The sequence below is a fragment of the Lissotriton vulgaris genome, chromosome 1_1, assembly GCF_964263255.1.
Source record: "Lissotriton vulgaris chromosome 1_1, aLisVul1.2, whole genome shotgun sequence".
NCBI classification, from domain to species: Eukaryota; Metazoa; Chordata; class Amphibia; order Caudata; family Salamandridae; genus Lissotriton; species Lissotriton vulgaris.
In genome coordinates this window covers 1,347,827,719-1,347,845,729 of record NC_141685.1, presented here as the reverse complement: position 1 = coordinate 1,347,845,729, position 18,011 = coordinate 1,347,827,719, and positions in this window count along the sequence as shown.

Below are 18,011 nucleotides of genomic sequence, written 5' to 3'. Positions count from 1 at the left end.
TTAGGTGGACCCTATTTTATTGCTGCTTTTTAGACTCTGCACACTCGGGTACTGCTGTCCAGTGCTCCGTGTATGTGCTCTGACCGCTAAAACATGGAGAAATTGGGTAATCAATGAGTGGAAAATGTAACTTTTGTATACGGCTAGAAAGTTAACTGTCACCTGGGAACTGCAGCACAAAGTAAGCCATCACCCAGTGTGGCAAAATAACCATTTGTGACAGGTAAAAACTCCCTTTCAAATATTAGAAAGTCAACCCATGCAAGCCTTTCTAGTCCACGAGGTACTGTACATTGTATTTAAAAATGGGGCATGTAGAAAACAAATATTACCTTGTCCCTATAGTGACAAGGCTCAAAAAACTATTTTCAGTGTGGCAGGCCTAGCTATCCTATATTGAAAACCAGAGTGCTGATTAAAATACTAATACTGCTAAATTAGGAAAGGGACCAGCTAAAAAACAATTCAGTTGGATTTTTAATAAGTATTAAGGAAAAGTAACTTTTAGAAAGTTGCCATTTACTTGCCTGAACTGCCAGAAGGCTGATTAGAATGGGCCTCTGCCAGCTCTCAGCCAGTGATCAGCTTTGCATAGTTGTGAACTAGGTGTGAAATGCCCCTGCAGCAAACAATATTCTGACCTGAATGAGCAGAGATGACTTCTATGAGCTCAGAGGCTTTGTGCCTCCTGTGACACCACACTATAAAATCCTGCTTGACAAGTCTGTTGAGCCACATGTAGTTCACTTGGGGAAAACTTGAGAGGGAGAGAAATCGATCCCAAGACAATATTTGTGGATCCCCTGTCTGGTTGCTGAAGGACCCTACTTTTGTCCTACCAGACTTCTGTCTCTGTGTTTGTTCTGCGTACACGGCCTGTCTCAAACTGGATTTTAGTATTAGATGTAGGAAGACACTTTGATTAAGATAGCACACTTACCACATGAACCTCCAGCTCTCAGATCCCAAGTTAATTGTGGCCATAGTTATTCGCCATCTTGAAAATGCCCTTGCACATGGCATTTTGGCCTGTTTGCAGTAAAGCAAATAGTAACTACTAAAAGAATGGTTAGGGTTGGCCCCAGGAGCATTTACCCCACTGGTTGAGGAGTACCTAGAAGTCACCCCCACCCACTAGCTGGTGCTTGGCATAAATGTGGCACCATAGGTACCCACTTCAGAACGCTTTCTAGCCCTGCGGAGGAACAAGAGAGGACTGGGTCTGCTCTCTGCGATCTGAGAGGCGCCCTAAAGGCCTGGGCCTCGTCCACCATACACCTAGAACAAAGAAGTGGACTCCAAGGGTCAGGAGGCCTCCTGTGTGGCTTTGGGGACACAGAAGCCTTTTCCCTGGAGCACCCACCTGATCAATAGCAACCGGACCTGGCCTGAATCTCGCTGGTGGCCGATGCTGGAGCAAGTCTTGGCCCCCAAACTCTGCCCCAGAGGTCCTGGGAGCTTCAGCAGTGAGCTAGAAGAGCTGCTCTAGAAACTGAAAGTTGCTTACATAAAAGACAATTGGCTTGATTAGGATGTTGGGTGGTTGAATCATCAACAGGCCGTCATTGGTGGTCCAACCACCGCCATCCCTTCGGTCTGACTGCAGCATTACAATACTGGCAGTCGCACCCACAGCTGTCGGACGCCAGGATCAGGGATACCGACGGGGCAGCTGTCGGAGTAGCATCCAAGCATGGTGGGGGGGACCAAGGCAGGCACTGCTGTCAGGATTACAATATCCCTTTCTGGCAGCCTTTTTATAGCGGGAACCCCACCATGAAAAGGTTTTCAGAAAGGAATATGGGGGACCCCAAACTGGGCCCTTGTCCATCGTGGGCCACTGAAAAGTGGCCCTAGGTGCACATGTAGTGCCCCAACTCACCTTAGTGCACCGTGTTCCATGCATGACATGGTGTATGGCACACGGTGCACAGACGTGCAGAAGGCACTGCTCTGTGACGGCACCTGCTGCAGCCCTCCTATGTGGCCGAGCCATGCCACCACGGTGGGACCGCCAACTTTCCGACCACCAAGCCCGGCTGTCATATCCGAATGCGGTCGGACCGCCGCATGCTCGTCAGGCAGTTTCTTGACCGCCGGAATAGCCCCTGGCTGTCCAACCGCCCGGCATCATAATGATGCCCTAAGTGATGAGGTAAAGTCTTTGACTGGGACAACCTGGTTGGTGTACACGAGGCATGCTCCATCGGAGTGAGTCTGAGATTTCTCCTAGGTCCCAATCTGCTACAACCATTGACTATAATTAGTGCTTAGGACCTTTTGGCGATATTTGTACTTAGAATTTTAAAAATTCATATCTCTGGTTCCTCACATTGGATTTGTCATATTGTTTAATAAATGTACATGGTTTGGGATTTTTATTGATTGCCATTTTTACTTTATTACAGTTTTGGTACTGCATATACTTCACACATCGCTCTGTTAAGCTGGTCTTCTCTGTGCTATGGCTTCCACGAGATAGAGCTCATGTTAATGTAGTGACTTTGAAGGTTCACTCTGTCAAGGGCTGTGATTATTCCTTGAAGTGGGCAGTCGCCAACCCCAAATAATAATCAGATTTTTTTACACCTGTATATCGTTTTATCAGACCACTCTCTCACTTCTTACTCTCTCGTATTTGCCTTGTTTTTAAGCTGTCTGGCTCTTTATACCCCATATCACGTTTCCAAACTCTCTATCACTCCCTAATCCATCTCTTTTACACTTGCCTCTTTCTCTCTAGCAACTATATTTCCCCTACCTGTTTCCCTGTATGCTGCCCCCGTCTCTTTGATTGCCCATCTATCTCTCGCACTTTCCCCCCTGGTCTCTCTTTCAGTTCTCTCTTACCTGTTTCTTCATCATTCCAATATCCACTGATACCATCTTTCTTAGCTGTGTCTTTATCACCCACCTATTTCATACCTGTTCGTCCTTTCCATCTATCCCAGCTGTCTCTTTCCTTAATTCTGATGCTTTATTAAATCTCTCTCACATATATGTCCCTTTCAGCTGTCTTTCTCACCTGCCGGTCCCCTTCTGTATTCTGTCCCCTGTCTCCAACCTCCTTTTCCCACTCATCTGCCCTTCCCACCTATCTCTCTCTATATCAACTATCTTTAGTCTATGGCCCTCACTTCTCTCTCAGCTGTCTGACTCTGTATCACCCACCAGCCTCCCTCAACTGTCTCCCCACTCTCCCTTTCAATAGTTTCTTTCTCACCTGTCTCTTTTTCGTGTGCTCTCGACTATATTACACTCTATCACAGCTGTCGCTTTATTACCCATCATTTCTATCCTTTCACTCTCTCTCAGATGTCTCTTTCTAAACCATCTCTTTAACACCTCCTTTCCCTCACCTGTATCTCTCTTTCTCCAAGTTTCCTTCCATACCAATCTGAATGTTTATTACCTCTCTCTCTTATAAACCTTTCTTCTCTTCTCTCGCTGTCTCTCTGGGCTTTCTCTTTCTCTCATGTCTGCCCAGGGTCTCTCAACTGTCTCTCTCCCGTCAATCTTTTTTATCAGATCTTTATCACGCATGTCTCACCTGTCTGACTGCCTTAGCTGTCTCTCTCTTGCTTCTATTTTTATAAATGTTCTACTTTCAGTGTCAATATCACATCTCTCACCTGTCTGCCCATCACTCACGTGTATCTCTATCCCTATCTCACATCAGTCTCCTCTCTGTCTCTCTTTAGTCCCTCACTATCACAAATACAGAAACACAAACACCTGTCTCTCTCTTTCTTACCTGTCTCTGCATTGTCCTCTTTCTCTCTTCTGTTCTCCCTGATCCCCTGAGCACCCCTCTCTCTCTCTCTCTCTCTCTCTCTCTCTCTCTCTCTCTTGGTTCTGTTGTATATTCCTGTTCCCTCACTTACTCGGGGACAGTCAGACAAGGAGATTCTTTTTTTGCTAAAGTCCTCTCCAACAGCAAAATAAATGACTTTGTAAGTTTGTTTCTTTCTGCTGTGATCCCACTCTACATTGTGTTTTTTTATATCTTCATACACTGTGAAGGTAGTTCAGGGGTACTGCTTACCAGAACTCCCAGGTAACGAAGGATGCCATTGTCAGGGTACAGGATGCTAACATTGTTTCAGAGTAGCGTGCATTTGACCCCTGAACGGTGGGATGAGAATGGGAGGGGGTGCAGCATGGGTGCTTGATAATGGGTGTAGCGATGAGGAAGTTGCTTAAGTGCCCTGAGGGATGGACTAGGTGAGGCTTTCATAGGGAGAGTTTGTGTGAGCATAGTGGTGGGTTTATGTGTGCAGAGATGTAGGTGTTGGGGCATGATGAAGTGTTCAGGAGGCGAAGGTGGTCCATGCCTGGGAAGTGCAAGTCATTGGCCGAGTTTGCAAGTTTGCATGTATGAGGGGCAGGCAGGAAAGGGGATGGGTAAGAGGAATGTTAGCATATGCTGCATGAGTTGGTGTGTATTGGTATGAGGATAGCAGTAGCAGCTGGGGTGGGGATGGAGTGGCAGGGCAGAGGGTGTGGGGAAAGACGGGGTGGTGGGAGGAAAACAAATAAGCATTAAAAAAAACAAATCCAAATAACTTACCTGCTGCCCGATGCTCTCTTCCATTTCCTCGGGGTGCCGTCTCCTTCTTGCTCTTGGCGCTGGCTCGGGCGGAAAGGGAAGGGTTTCCGCCCTACTACGCAAAAACAACAAATCCTGGAGCTGTACCGCAGCTCCAGTATTGGTTGGACCGGGCTAACCCAGTGCTCATTTTGAGGCTGGGGGCCTGCGGCTGCAATCCCTCAGCTGTTTCTCAGCAATCTTCCCCACGCAATAGCAGGGGGCTGCATTAATAGTGCAATTGCACTTATCATCCACACCCCCTGCCATGCACTGTAACAGTCCAAGCCTGGGACACATTAATAAAATGGTATTTACTACCATATGGTTAATGGGTGTGCCTACTGCACTTGCAGCAGGGGGGGGGGCGACGCTCCTCCGCCATAACGGAGGAGCCACCGCTGGAGGATAGTAGCATGGTGTTTACCTTTGGCATTTTTTCAAATGTCTGGTAGTTTTTTAAGATCCTGTGTGCAGTCTTAGTACAGTAGTGTCATGAGGTGGGTGCAGATTCCAGATAAAACGACACTCCACTTCACCTCTTTCAAAGGAAAGTTTCTGGTGTCAGACATGGTTGTGTACAGAGGAGATTGTAATATGGAGGTTGCGGATGGGTATATGAGACAGTTCCTGGCCCCCGACACGTGGGGATGATATAAAATTGAGTGATTGAGTAGTGAAGTGAAACTGATGGTGTGTGGTGTCTTGTAGGCCAGACTCTCTAGATGGAGGAGATTAAGACTCAGTATTTGGGCATGAGTATCTCGCGGGATGTGTGGAAAGAGGTGGACAGACATGTTGAGACAAGGAAAGGCGCAGTTCAGGTCTATGTTTTGATTGAAAGGCCTGTGGTTGTACAGGAGTCTATGATTGACAGGATGGTGGGAATGCCAACCTCTGGAGAGTGTTTTGGGCTGGATATACGTGGCGGCAGAACGGGAACTATTGTTTGAGGTGTGTTGTGAGGGGGTTGATTGGGGCTTTGTAGCCATGGTCCACTGGATAGTGCCTCTTCCCGTGTGCCTGGCAGCCAGGCCCATATTAACCCCCTCAGTGTCATTTGAAAATAAAGGACTGTAGTACTGCCCCCTTTTAGGACATTTTCATACCTCATTCATCATCCAGCATCACCCATACATTATGCTTAATGCATCTTCCCTCATCCTTCATCCGTCATCCCTTATCATCATTCCTCATCCATCTCCCAACATTCCTCACCCATAATTCCTTACCTATCAATCCTTGTCCCTCATTTTTCATCCATCCTGCCTCATCCGTCTTTTATCATCCCTCATTCTTCATCCCTCATTCCTCATCCATCATCCCTCATTCCTCATCTGTTATCCATCATTACTCATCTATCATCTGTCGCTCCTCACACCCTCAGTTTATCTGCCCTTCCTTTCAGAGTGATGAGTGAAATGGATGCCCTAACATGGATGCTGTAGTGTGGGTTTATTAGGGCCTTGCCATGTCAACAGGAACGTGAACCCTCAGTGCTATTTTCTCTGCTGACAAGAGCCCATTGGATGCGAGAGGGGGGTCTGGCCTCTCTATGTGAAACAGCTTGGTTAGGCTCCTATTCAGAGAGACCTAGTGTCTGCCTCATTTATCCTCACACCTGGGGGTCTTGCAGCAATGAGATAGGGTGTGCCAGGCACCAAGCTGATTGCTCCTCTATACCAAGGCCCAGGGGACAGGACAGTGCTCCTCCTAATGGAGCAAGGTTTCACTCGTAAAGAGACTTGCTTGAATTCAACCCTTTCGAAATAATATATAATACTTTAATCAACATGTTTCGTATTACTAATAATGCACCACACACCATTTCTAGTATCCAGGGGAAGCTTTCCTTTGTGCTTTTTTACTAACCGTAACTCGAGTGTCCTAATATGGCTTCCACAACGCGGGAACTTTTCTGCGCATGAGTCTGTCACACTCACGTGACATGACGTATTCTTATCTTGGTGGGAAAACTTTGCTTCTGCGCACTAGAACTAAAGATGGCTGTTCTATGTTTTCATGTGCTAACGCTTGCATTGCAGCTTTTACTAAGATGTTCGTTCTGCCTAAATCTTAACACTATAGTTAAAATAAAGTAATGGGAATAGAGTAGAGATAAGTGGTATACAGAGCATTCATTTATTCTTTGTTCGAAAACTGTTCTTCTTTGATTTTGCTATTAGCTCGTGTTTGGACCAATCAAGTACAATGTTACTCCATCTTGAGTCCCGCGACTGCACATGAACTGCATTTTCGAGAGTCCACAAGCCATTGCATTGAATTCATGCAAACGACAGTCTTGCCTGAAGATGCGACTGGGAAACTCACCCCGTGACCTCATGATAGGAAGACATGTTGATAATTTGTTTTAAATTGTATTTACTATCAGAACATTCATTGTTGGGTGGAATAAAATGCATGGGAAAATTAAAGTTATGGGCGGGAAGATAATTTGCATTATTGAATCAAGTGACCTCATAACTGGTATGGTGTGATGACCTCTCCTCGTCCTTTGACCAATCAAATTGAGGGTAAAAACACATTTGCAACATTGGGGGGTGGTAAACTGGCCTGGAAAATGGTATAACTAAGGTAGGCTTAGCTAGTTAGATTTTCCGACTTGTCCGAATAGCTGATCTGTCACTGACCCAATGCACTCAATAGATCGAGAGCAGAGGTGCTGGCAGAGCACTCTGTCAGAAGAATCGATAACCCAATCGGGGTTCTGGGAAGGAGATTCGATAACCCAATCGGGGTTCCTGAGGGAAAAGATTCGCTAACCCAATCGGGGTCCAACTTTTGGCCGCAGTGAGGGGTGTAACGTTGGCGTTGCACTTAGCTGAGGGTACCTGGTTCCAACCTGAATCCATCCTAATTTGGTCATCACTGGTCCTGATCTCCACCTGTGCTGTCTTACTGGCATCCGAACTACAAGAAGTCCTGTCTTTTATCCCAGCCCGTTGCCGAGGGTTGGTCTTCACACCATTCTAGGTAAATATAAAATACATGTGGGTATATTGTGTTGTTTCCCTTTTCTTACCCTTCCTATGTTTCAATGCTTAAAGAAAGTTTCATAATATTTTTGCATCATCTTGCTTTGATTATATTCTTTCTAATTGAATGCGCTTTAATCTGACATTTAAGAATTTACATAGATAAAGTGTTAAAATTTTTCCAGAGTCTGTGGTTATTTTATGAGTGCAAATGTTTATTTACTGCCTATTTTCTTGCTAACTCCCTTGATCCCTTAGGACTCTAGGTACCGGTGACTAGGATTGGTAAGTCAAAGGTATAGGTCCTAAAAGGTTAAATAAAATCCTGATTTAGCGTAGGTTTACCTGTTCAAAGTGTGTATGTTTTAATGGGCCCAAGTGAGTATGGTAAAATCTCAAGCAGGTGAGCCCACGCTCAATCACTCCACTGGTCCCTTGCCTGCGAGTCCCCAAATAACTACTCTTTAGCTTTTGAAACAATCACTGGCAGGAGGGAAAAGAAGAGGTCCATTTCAAAGATGCCGAGTATCAACAACAAAAAAAAGTGAATGCAGACCAGTGCACCATCCCAGCTTATAGTGCATTATCGTGCAAGAATGAAAAATGCAAAATGTGCTATTTTGTATGTACAATGTCTCCACTCTTTTTGTCTCTTTCTCTAGGTCCTTGCCGTGTTATTTGGTGCTTTGTAGCCAGATAAAATCAGTGTGGGATCTCCCCAGGACCCAGGTAGCAATGTACCTGCTCTTCACAAACGTCTACAAACCTGTAGCACCTTAAACTTGTCAGGCATCGACTTCCTTCCAACAATTTCCTTGGTGTGTTAAACTGGTTAAAGATAACAGTGTACTCTGAGAGTATCCCTATTTAACAGTGCTTGGATTGGTCCCTGGGTTTGCCATGCTTGTCAGTGGAATAGTACAAGACACTAAGGGGCATATGTACAAGCCCCTATCGCCACCACAACGTAACATATATGGACATTTTGGTGGCAATAGGGGCTTCGTCTTATTTACAAGGCAGCGTTAAGCCACTTAATTTGGCTTAACGCTGCCTTGTAGATAAGGCCACCTTTCACGCTATGCTTAGCGTGAAAGGGGTGGGCAGTGGGTGTTGCGGTGGGCACTCCACCGTAACACCCATTCATTTTGACGCTGCCACCTATGTACAAAGGTGGCGTACATAGGAGGCAGCGCCAAAATGAAGACCAGGTAAAACCTGGTGTTAAGTTGGCAAAACGAGGAGAAATGCATTATTTCTCCTAATTTTTGCTTTTTCCATGTGTGCAGCCTTGTGCAGCACACATGGAAAAAGTAAAATGCCATGGATTGTTTATGCACAGAAAGGTGTCTCTTCCTGTACATAAATAATCCTTTAAAAAAAATCCATTCTGTGACTTCCATGTGTTCTGCATGAAGCAGCACACATGACAGTGACAGAATGGCATTTTAGGATTGTTTATGTGCAGGAAGGGACACCTTCCTACACATAAACAATCCTCCCCTGCACGAAGACACCCTTGCACTATAGTGCAAGGGTGCCTGCGTTGGGGCTAAGTTGCTAAACTTAGCGCCATCGCAGGACGAAACTCAAGACTACACCACATTCTTGTAAATATGGTGAGCTATGCGTTTAGGAAGTGGCGGAGAGAGGGGTTAGCCAGGAAGGCTATCACCTCTCTCCGCCACTTCCTTGTACATATCCCCGTAAGAGAACTTTTGGTTTGAAACCAGACAGAGCAGTTCGATCTCTGGGTTGGGTAAAATGAGAGCACAAGTGGTAAGCAGTAACACTCAGGGAAGGCATGGAAATGGTAGGATAAAACATGCTGTTTTGGAATTCTAATTTGGTTCAACGCTGATATTCATAGTGCGGTATAGGGCAGTGACCTGTGTACACTAAAGGATTGGCAAGACTTACCTTTTTCAAAAATAGCACAGTGCCAATACACATATATACATATAGCTAGTGTGCAGCTATGATTACCATTAAAAATACATTTTTTGTTTGCTTAATCTATTTGGCACAGTGAAACGGATCTGTACAAAACTTTCATCAACAAAAAAGTTAATTAAATTTGGATCAGACGTTGCAAATTTCAAGCAGGGGTTTCAAAGGGGTGAGCGGGTCAGGACCTCAAAAAAGTGACTTGCTAACGGATTCTTTGCAGAAAAATATGACTGAACGGAATTACACCATGCTTGCCATAAACGTAAAACTTTACTCAAGGGTGTACGTTTGCTTGGTTTGGTGTGAATCCTTTTGAGAAATTAGCTTTACGAAAATGTGCTGGCTGGGAGTGATAGAGTTAAAAAGTTAGAGAAATCTGGACCATTAGTCTGTGAAGTCTAGATGAACCAGAGTTTGAGGATGTTTTGTGGAACGATTTATAAAAAAATAATTATATTTGATTGGACAAGCACTTTTTTTGCTATTGTCGTTTTCAGATCTGTTAACTCTAAGGGGCCGATTCCGAACTCGCTCGGAAGGGATCAGAACGCGATCCGGCCGTAAAAAGTACAAACCGTACGTGTGTTCTCTGCCCGACTCGTACAGCTGTACGAGCAAGCAAGTATGATGCGAGAAACGCAAAATCGCCAACCAAATCATTTCCGGGCCTGTACCGCTCCGTACGCCTCGTCCGCAAACTGTGCCGTGCAATGGATGTGAATTCCGACCGAGCCAGTACGATGCACGCGTCGGACAGCCGGATCGAGCTGAAGTTTTCGGCTCGCAAAACGTCCGGGAAGCTGCCTTTGGGGGTCCGCGTCAGACTCCCGTCACACGCAGCCTTACGACTCAGACACAGGGGGAGACCCAAGGGTCTTCCCCTCACAGGCATGTACGGTGCGGATGGCACCAACGCCAACCAAATCATTTCTGGGCCTGTACCGCTCCGTACGCCTCGTCCGCAAACTGTGCCGTGCAATGGATGTGAATTCCGACCGAGCCAGTACGATGCACGCGTCGGACAGCCGGATCGAGCTGAAGTTTCCGGCTCGCAAAACGTCCGGGAAGCTGCCTTTGGGGGTCCGCGTCAGACTCCCGTCACACGCAGCCTTACGACTCAGACACAGGGGGAGACCCAAGGGTCTTCCCCTCACAGGCATGTACGGTGCGGATGGCACCGACGCGTACCCACTGTAGGGGGCGCCCTTGTGACAATGGGAGCACATGTACGCGTCGTACGACCGGCTCCCATTGACTTTTATGGGAGTCCGATCGAACCGAGTCCGGCAGCATGCTGCCGCATCGTACTCGCTCGTCGGACTGCAGGAGTACGGCTCGGTCAAAAAACACTCCGGATCCAGCTCGGTCGGAGAGCTTTCCGACACAGATCGGAATCGGCTCCTAAGTAGGGCTTGCGAGTCCAAAGGTGTTGATTAGATGCCCCTAATGAAACATGATCTTGTGGTCACTATCACAGGAAGTAGGGTATGATCCCAGAATCCTGAAAACAAAAAGACATTATATACGATGATGATTAAACACACCCTGAAGCCCAGGCCTAGATACAGGGGACCAGCAAGGGACCACCCAACCAAAGAACAAAATGTAAGAAAAAGATTTGTCCTTCCGAAAATTTGCCAGAGAGTTTGAGGCCTACGACAGGCACATATTCTAGGGGTGACCTGACGTCCTGGATTTTCACTAGCTGTCACAGCAGATTTTGACAAATTTGGCTCATGTCCCGGTTTTTAGAGGGCGTTGACTGAAACCAGTGAGAGGCTAAATGTATGCTAAATTCCCTTACGCCACTGCGGATCCACTGGTCAAAGGGTAATGGCAATGGCACCTTTTTACAGTGCACGCCATGCATCCAGTTACGTTTTCCGACCACCATTACAGCTGTGCGGGTGACGAGCAAAACTTGAGTAGGCGCAGACCAACGAGGCTCCAAGTTCTTAGTCCGTTGAAAATTTTTGATGCAGACCCAGTCACCGGGCAAAATGGTGTGACCTGGGTCTGTGGAGGCCTCCGGCAGAGCACTTTGTACCTGTTGACGAATAATACTTAATTTAGTAGTCAAGTCATGCAAATAGTCAGTCAACAGAGGATATGGTATATCTGAGTATTTCTTGGGACGAGGGACACCCCAAGCATTAGCTGGGCGTCCAAAAACCACTTCATATCGGCTAAGTCCCATACGAGAGTGCACAGTAGTTCTGGTTGACAAAAGAGCTAGGGGCAAGGCATCAGGCCAAGCAAGGCCCGTACTGGCTTGAATCTTGGCTAGTTTAAGCTTGATTGTACCATTATAACACTCAACCAAACCCGCTGACTGTGGATGGTTTGCCGCATGGAACTTCTGTCTAATACCAAGACCAGAACACACTTTCTGCATAATCTGGCCCACAAATTCACTTCCATTGTCACTCCAGACAATTCACGGCAAACCAAATCTGGGGAAGAATTCTTTAAGCAACACTTTAGCAGTTGACAATGCAGTGTTATCTTTCAAGCGGTAGGCCTCTATCCAGCGGGAAAAGGCACATACCACCACCAGAACATACTTAAGGTTGTTGCAGCGATCCATATGAATGTAATCGATCTGTAACACTTCAAAACAATATGGCGGGGGAGCAAAATGACCTGCAGGAGTTGGGGTACCCTTTCCTGGGTTATGCATTAAACAAACAATACAATGCTTAACCACATTCTCTGCACATTTTGGGATTCCTACATTCTGCCACACAGGAGCCAGGAGCTTACATATGCCTTTCGCACTAATGTGGGCTGGGCCATGAGCCATAGTCACAACCGGCAACACATAAGCGTCCGGTAATAACCATCGCTGATGTTCCAACAACTCCGTCCAACAACCCATCGAGTCTAACATTCCCGTACTTTCTTTCCACGTACTCAATTCCTTCTCAGTAGCCTCTCCCTGAATCGTTTTCACAATCTCAATCGTGTCTTCACACATTCCAATTTCCCTAACCCAGTTTGCAGAACCTGCCACATACATTCGGCTAGCGGTGTTTCTCGCTGTAGTTTTAGCTACCTCGTCTGCAAACGCATTTCCACGACCCACATCATCTGTGACTTTCTTATGTGCGCTGCACTTTATGATCGCTATCTGTGCTGGTAAGGTAAGTGGCTCAAGAAGATCAGTCACTAACTGACCATGCTGAATCTATGTCCCGTGAGAGGTGAAGAATCCTCTCTCCTTCCATAACTTACCGAAGCTATGCGCAACGCCAAAAGCATACAGGCTATCTGTGTACACATTCACTCTCTTTCCCTTCGACAACACACACCCTCTAGTCAAGGCTATTAATTCAGCTGCTTGGGCTGAATTATGTCCAATACGTGCCGTCTCAACAATTGTGCGTAAGGTGGTGACAGCATAGGCAGAAGTAGTCTCCCCATTTGGAAGCTTGAAACAAGAACCGTCCCCCCATAGGATCCCATCCGGGTCCTTGAGTGGAGTGTCCTTTAGATCAAGCCTACCCTTCGTTTCTTCTTCCGTTCGGAGAAAACAATCATGTTTTTCTTGAACATCTTTCTCATCTGGGAGTGGCAGCAATGTAGCTGGATTTAACGTGTTACATCTTTTGATATGTACATGACTCGCTAGAAGTGTCAACTCGTATCCAGATAAACGAGCACTCATGAGGTGCTGTGTACTTGTTCTATTCAACAAGGTATCCACTGCATGTGGAACCATAACAATGAGTATGTTATCCAACCCCAATCCGGCAGACTGTCTAATAGAAATCGCCGCAGCTGCCGTAGCTCTGAGACAACTGGGCAAAGCTTTAGCTACTGGGTCTAACGTAGCGGAGAAATAAGCACATGGCCTCTGCTTATCTCTGTATTGCTGTGTCAAAACTGACAATGCGCAACCTTCTCTCTCGTGAACGTACAGTGTAAAGGACTTGCTATAATCCGGGGTACCCAACACTGGGGCAGAACACAGAGCAGTTCGTAGGTCAACAAAACTTTTCTGACATTCATCCGTCCAAGGGAGCGGATGGGGCGTATCTTTCAACGTTAGTGCCAACAATGGTTTAGCTAAAAGTGAAAAATTGGGAATCCATTGTCTACAGTAGGAAGTGATTCACAAAAAGGCACGCACTTCTCTCTGTGTGGTAGGTACAGACATCTGTGAAATAGCGTGAATACGTTCTGGGGTCAATCGCCTTCCGTCCTTCGACAAGAGATGACCTAAATAGGTAACCTCTTGGCGGGCATATTGCAACTTAGAGGGTGACACCTTATGATGTAAATCAGACAAATGATGCAACAACGCAAAAGTCACACTTTTATACACATCTTCCGTATCAGCAGCCACCAGCAAATCGTCCACATACTGAATAAGCGTAGCACCTGGAGGCAAAGAGAAAGCATCAAGTTGTGACTTAAGAGCCTTGCTATAGATGGAGGGACTTTCACAATAGCCTTGAGGAGCTCTTTTAAATCGGAAACTTCGGCCACCGAGAGAGAAACCAAAGATATCCCTACTTTCTTCAGCAATAGGAATACTAAAGAAAGCGTTCTTGAGATCAATGACTGAAAACCAAGCTGCCGAAGCAGGAATCATCGTCAACAAAGCTGTAATGTCCGGAACAACAGGAAACTGCGGCACAACAATTTTATTGACCTCTCTAAGGTCAATAACAAATCGATAAACAGGAGGCTGTGAAAGATCAGTTCTCTTAAGAATCGGAAGAACAGGCCTGTTACAAACATTGCCTCTCATTTCTTCAACCACACCTTTCTGAATAAAATCATCAACAATAGCCAAAAGTGCTCCCTCTCCATCACTAGAAATACGATATTGGGGAATGCGTGGCATTCTAACATTTTCTTTCACTGTGACAACATACGGTGGGATGGCAAGACGACCCACGTCATTTGGGCCTGTAGCCCAAAGACTTTCAGGAAGAGAAAGCAACTCAGGTGGAAACTGGTCTCGGGACAAATATATAGAAGACGTCAATTTCTTCCCCAACGTAAGATGCACGCCAGAAGGGGAACAGTACAATGTTGCATGTAGTCTTTTTAACAAATCCAGACCCAACAAGTTCTCGCCACAACCAGTTGTCAAAATAAGTGAAGCATCTAAATCATAAGGACTAATCGAAACGGGCAAGGGACAAGAAACCGGATTACGGACTGGGGCGCCAGAAAATGCTACAGAGGTATTCATTAAGCCAGAGAAAGGTGCCCCAGGGAGTTTAGAATGCATGATAGAACTTCTCATTGCACCAGTATCCAAAAGAAACGGTTCTGAAACACCCATAGTATTGACAGTGACATACGGCCCATTTTGATCTACTGGAATCGACACAACTCCCTTACTTCGTCTATGGCTGTCCTATTCGACATGAAAATCGTCAGCCCCATCTTCAGCACAATAATCATCATTATAATACTGCGTAGACTGAACTCTCTGCTGATCAAAGTAATTCGTAGTAGATGGAGGAAAAGAACGCTGCTCCTGAGAGGACACACCTCGTCCTCTTTCTCTAGATCCTGTCTGAAAATTACCACGACCTCGTGGAGCAGACATCCCATTATGACGCTGTAATAAAACCGGACAACTATTCTTGTAATGTCCCTCTTCCCTACAATACGCACATTGATTAGGACCTAATGAAGGTCGTGGTACGAAAACCTCAGGCTTCTGGTATACTTTCTGAAACTGTGGGGGTTGATAATACTGAGGCTGTGTAGTACGTGGAGGATAAGCCTGCTGTAAAAGAACCTTCGTTTTCAAATCTCTATTTTTCTTCTCTTGTTTCTCTTTATCCTCCTTATCTCTATTCTCATAATACTGTGCAGTAGCCAATATTTTAGCAGGGGAAGAGACAGCCCATGCACTTTCAGAACTCTTTAATTTATTTGACAATTCGGGAAGCAAATTGTATACAAACTTATCCACAAACAACCGCTGGCCACCCTCTACACTCAGATCCTGACCACTATGATCAATAAACGTCTCTTCAATACGAGTGATGAAATCCGAGACGCTTTCATCTTTCTTTTGCTTGCATGCAGCCAGCTTATCCCAATTTACTCGCACCGCAGGCATCATTGTCTTCATCAATTCAATTATTCTGCCTGGTAGGGCCGTAATCAGATCCTCGGGTTTCGCACCACCCACTTGATTCGCATCCGCGGACCTAATAGCAGCCCAATCCCCACCTAATTCACCAACATGATTTTCCCTACGAATCCGTTCCCATATTGCTTGCAGAACATTTCCGAATAACATATTGATATCAGCTAAATTCATAATACAGGCGTCAACTGTTTGAGACAATTCCTTGTAATATCCAGCAGGATTTTTACGGGGGTCCGGAAGAGTTTATTTAAGCGCCAATACTTCCGACCTTTTCCAGGGTTCGTGGACCCATATACGCTGGAAATGAGCAGGGATTTGAGGAGGACCAAGCACCGCTTCTCTCCATACAGGAGGAACTTCACGCATTGGATAATTCTTAATGCCTCGTTTATTAGTAGGATCTGTCTCGGAAAAAGACAGGGAAAAAAAACATGGCTCGAAACGCAACAAGTCTATTCACCGCTTCTTCAACTCGCGGTCCTACAATAAAACCTCTATCAAAATCAGCTTGTAACTTCAGTAGCTCCGAAGGGACCGTATCTAACTCCATATCTTCCCAACCTTTAATAAGAGTTTGACACATAACATTAAAAACATATCTTTGCGTGGGCTCTACCCATTGATGGAAGGAACTCATAATATCTTCTGTGCTATATTCCATTCCTTGCTCAATCCATTTATGAGCGAGGGAACCCAAAACTACTTTCTCGTCCATAAGAGGAAGTTGACAACGAGATTGTCATCTGGAGAAAGCTGGAGACAGATTCAAAGACCCAAGAAGAGGAGAAACGAAATTCGAAACAGCATCTGCTATTCTCCTATGTGAGGTAGGAGAATCCCTTAAGAGAATAGGAGGCATTACAGATGCAGAAGGCAACGGAGACTGAAACGTAGCCGACTGTGGAGCAAAAGCGGGGGATGGTAGAGGAGGTGGGAGCTGGATTACAGGATGTAAAGACGGAACAGAGGCAGGTAAAGAAGCATTAGTAGGCTGAGCCGATTGCTGAACAATCGGCAATTGAGCAACCACGGGTTGAGCAATAGAAGGGGGTAATGGAGGTGCGTTAGGATTTTGGGCATAGGACGGAGGTGAATACAATAAACAAGACATTAGGGAATCTTCTTCTAACTCCTTACTTTTATCTGGAGAGGAAGTAGGTAGCATCGGATAGCATCTATCTATCGCCATACGATGTTGTCTCTCCAGTATCTCATTTGCACCGTAAACTTCGTTATTTTTAAACTGCTGAGCAGCCAGTATAATTGACATGTCTTGTGCTTTCTTATCCTTTTTTGCTTGTTTAATTTCTTTCTGTTTGGCTTCCTTACGCCAAAGGCGAAAAGAGTCAAACATTGCCGGCCGGGCTTGTCTGCTAAACAGAATTGTTTCCAAATTATCTAGTATGGCGGGTTCAAAACTACCATTCTGGGGCCATCTCAAAACTCCACTAGTCTTCGTGTATCGGACCCATGTCTCGTTAAAGGTAATGGGACCAATACCATGTTTTAAATAGAGCTCAGAAGTGGGAGTTCCAACTGGAGGGATCGGACATGATTCCTCCAACTGGGAATCCCTCGTACAACCTAAGCACCAAATTCTTTTAAACTTACTCAGTCCAGGCATCGTTAGTTCTCTAGACTGCTCACAAACAACAAGGGGTGTAAATCAAAGAAACAGTACAAACGTACTTACCCCTTGGCTTCAGCTATTGCAATACTTGAATAAAAACCCAAAAACAAAACAAAACAAAGTTTTTGGGGAGCTAACCACCAAATACTTAACTAAGGATCGTCCTACACCAGCGAAGGTCCGTCTATCGTCTCGCTTTACCAAACATCATCAGAAGGGTCCAAGGCAGGGTGACAGTCAGGGCAGCAGTCGTCAGCAGCCGTCGGAGAGGAGTAGCCGCGCTGTAAAAGACCTTCGGTCCACCTCCGACATACAGGGGTCGATCACGTGGTGCGCCTCCTCCGGAATCTTCTTGCGGGGCTCCTCACGACCCTCTGGCTCAACCGCTACCACTGAAGTTGCCCCACTATGGGCGCCAGTTGGAGAACCGCAGCCTTAAGGCCCGGTGGCGCAGGGTACACCTGAAATCCCCGGGATTCACCTGCCTTGTCAGAAACAGAGACACGGACTCTTCGTCTGCCGTAGAAGATGGTATTTATTAGCTGCAGCTAGTACAGTGGTCTTAGAAGTCGTTTGTATAACAAGGTTCAAAAGAGACTGCCACTTAACTCCGTGGCGCACAGGTTTATATACGGTATAATACAATGCAAAATACAATCACACAAGAGCATGAGCTATAGGCAAACGTTATAGACAATGTTTTAAGTCCAAATCAACTCAAGT